Genomic DNA, 3,669 nt, shown 5'->3' on the forward strand with positions numbered 1-3,669 from the left:
TCAGGAGATAATTATGTAAAATGAAGACTGAGAACAACCACTTTGAAATATTAACTCATACTGTAACTGGACAACCAAGGGGTCCAAGCCTGCCTATTACTACTTCAGCCAATTAAGCAGAGACAGAGTTGAATCATATATGAGCATTTATTTCAATAATGCCTGCATTATGGGAGAGCGGCAGGTCATCCACAAACATCTTCTCTGCAGCCCACCATAAGCAAGCTGCTTATATTGGGTAGAAGGACAAGATTCCATGGGAAAGTAGGAATTACAGGTATGGAAAAGTAGGCATGTGATAATCATTACAGGTTAAAAAAAATGAAGGCTGGGGGGAGGGGAGGGGAGATACAGAGAGTGGGTGCCTCTGGGTGCCCTGGGAACCCCAAGACCATATTATAGGTAATAGGGGCTGGGGGTTGTAAAGAGCAGGAGCCTCTAGGACTGGGTGCCATGAGGTTGAAAATCTTTTCATAATGATAGGCAGTTCTCAGAAGGAGGACAGACTGTATTCCAATGTTAGCTCTCATGTCCCAGGGCATACAACTCCCAATGAGGTTAGAATGTGCTTTCTCTAATCAGAACAGAATCATCATGGTTAACAGAGCATGATTAATATTTCTTGTCATTGTAGCTGGTCCCAATATATTCTATTTCTGACCCTAACAATACTTTTAATTGAAATTGGCTTAAATCCAAATCTAAGTATATCAGGCAGAAGAGTGAAGACATTACAATAGTTAACACCTCCATTAATTTGCTGCAATTTTGCCTTCTTCGAATGAATCGCTGCCTTCTGTGAATCTATCTCCATAATTTGGCAGTCAAATAGAATAAAACTGTATGATAAGCTAGGAGGAAAAAACATTGTATAAGTCTTGCAAACATTCTAAAGTATGGGCACATAATCTACCTCCAGGACACAAGTTATTCCCTATAGGTAACAGTACAGTTTGTAAGAATTAAGGGCCCTTTTTTTGCGTTGCCTCTTCCTTCTTCCTACCACCCATTTATCTACTTCTTCATTTACACAACCCCAGCACCTGCTCTGAGGCCCACAAGACTACAAATAATGGCATATTGGCTCTGGACACTATCAGAACAAGTGCCTGTTACACAGATCTTAGATAAACACACTATTACATGTATTTATCTTAGAGAATAAGTCAATAAAAGGAGAAAACATGGTCTTAAACAAGGATAGAATTCTGTGACTGATATTAGATCCTTACTGGAACTGACAAAGTTGACTTTTTATGTGACCACAAAGGATTTCTTCCCACTGTAGCTGAGGGTGGGGAGGAAGATTCCTAATATAACAGACGAGGCAGCTAGGGGGAGGCGGTAGAAGCGCTGCGGCGGGGGGTGCGGGCGCAGGGATGGGGTGGGGGGGCCTGGGACAGCGGGCAAGGCCAAGCCTGCCTGCGTGGTGCAGCCCTGGTTGCTGGTGCTGGCCAAGCCATTGTAGGGGGACCGGGAACTGAGAGCGCAGCGGAGTCGGGGGTCGAATGGAGGTGGAGACATCGGCGAGGAGAGGAGACACCTCATGGGGAACACTTTGACCTGTTGCATGAAGCCCATGCCAGCCCCAGCATAGGCAGGCACTGGGGGCCGGCCCAGGTGGACAATGGGTCTGAGGTCTGTGAGGCGGCGGCTGGGGACATGGTGGCGGTAGCGCCTTTGCTGGCTGCCCTGGAGCCCGCAGAGTTGGATTTTGGCACCAGTGAGGGCCACCACCTGCAGCACATCAGCGATCAGGATATGCTGGACGAGTTAGCTTTGGAATCAAACCCTTCTGACCCTCCAAGGGCAAGCACAATTTTCTTGAATAAATCTCAAACGGATGTGCGAGAAAAGAAGAACAACTATGTAAATCATGTATCTCCAGGGCACCTTACTAAAAAATATAGCTCATGCTCAACTATATTTCTAGATGACAGCACAGTCAGCCAGCCTAATCTTAGAACCACAGTTCAATGTGTGACGTTAGCAACATATTACCACATAAAGAACAGAGATGCAAATAGATCCTTGGATATTTTCAATGAGAGACACATCTACTCACACGGGAAACAGTTCCGGAGGAATATTTTAGGCATGATCCTGAACACAAATTTATTTACAAATTTGTTCGGACTCTCTTCAGTGCTGCACAGCTAACAGCTGAATGTGCGATAGTGACTTTGGTTTACTTCAAAAGACTTTTAACTTATGCTGAGATCGACATTTGTTCCACAAACTGGAAGAGAATTGTTTTGGGAGCCATTCTTCTTGCCTCCAAGGTTTGGGATGACCAGGCTGTGTGGACTATTGCCAGATCCTCAAGTCAAGGACATTACCGTTGAGGACATGAATGAGATGGAAAGGCATTTTTTAGAGCTACTTCAGTTTAATATTAATGTTCCTGCCAGTGTTTATGCCAAATACTACTTTGACCTTCGCTCCTTAGCTGATGACAACGACCTGCCTTTTGTATTTGCTCCTCTTAACAGAGAAAGAGCCCAGAACCTAGAGGCTATTTCCAGATTGTGCGAAGACAAAGACCTGTGCAGAGCTGCTCTGAGAAGGTCTCTTAGTGCTGATAATTTTTAAGGGAAAAGTGAGGGGTGGTAATATTGTGAGCCCCTCCCTCATCTACAAGGACTGGAGAAATATCACCTCTCCTGCTCAAAAACCAGCAAAGTTAGTATTTTCACCTAAGACAGACGTCAAGTTGAAGAGACTCGTGGGCAGCAAGGACTATGCTCATAGAAATAATGGGACCTTGTCAATGCACTCTGTCCTTTAGTTACAAAAACCACTCAAAAGCTAAAGCTCCCAACCCACACAGATATTTGCTTACAATGTAGGCTGAGAGCTGTGAACTATGTGAAGTTGTTGTTTTTTAATTCAAGTTTAAATTTTGAGGCTTGAAAGGCACTAACTATATAACTTATATGTCTTTCCTACTTTTCTGAATCGCCCCTCCAAAAAAAGGAATAAACCTTCCCAATATTGTTACCAAAAAAAATTCCTAATATATTCCTTAACTGTAAAAGTAACTTCCTCTAGAGGAAAATACTAGTTTCTTCTGGAACTACTTACACCTAGCAAAGGCCTTTGAATTATTCTTCAGCAGAGGTCATCTGTGTAGTCTCCATAACTACCAGGAGCTCAGTCCTTAGGAAGGACTACACATATGAATTGATTTCCACATTACACTTTCTCTAGTCAACATAAAATTTAATTTGCTCCAGTTTGCTCGGTGATCTAAAATGGTGTCCATTAGGATAAAAATTGGAGCTCCCAAATCACTAGTGGATCATCTTTTTCCTTGGGTATATATCAAAGGTCTACCAGCTACCTTCAGAGATCTTGCAGGATGTCTTTGGACCCATTCAACTCTTACACAGTGCCCAGAGAGCTTATTCATGCACACTGCAGAGTGAGAAGAGCCTGCTAGTATAATGGAACCCACACTGACTCCCCAGCTTCCCATGCCAGGCTGTCCAGTGGAGATCATTATCATGAAATCTACCTTCTTCTGTATACGTTTTTATATATGCCCTTAAAGTGACAGCTCTGAGAAGTCTAGCTTAGTCTTAAGTTTTAGAAGAGAAAAGCAACTGCAACTTTTGTCCTATTTTTTTTTTTACATTTTATGTTTTATTGATTACAGAGAGGAAGGGA

General features: G+C 43.0%; 1 pseudogene; it reads left to right on the top strand.

Moving 5' to 3' along the window:
• The first annotated feature begins 1,546 nt into the window (after positions 1 to 1,546).
• Positions 1,547 to 2,592, top strand: LOC102439234 (annotated as a pseudogene).
• Positions 2,593 to 3,669: the final 1,077 nt, after the last annotated feature.

This window comes from Myotis lucifugus, unplaced genomic scaffold (genome assembly GCF_000147115.1).
Source record: "Myotis lucifugus unplaced genomic scaffold, Myoluc2.0 scaffold_61, whole genome shotgun sequence".
NCBI lineage: Eukaryota > Metazoa > Chordata > Mammalia > Chiroptera > Vespertilionidae > Myotis > Myotis lucifugus.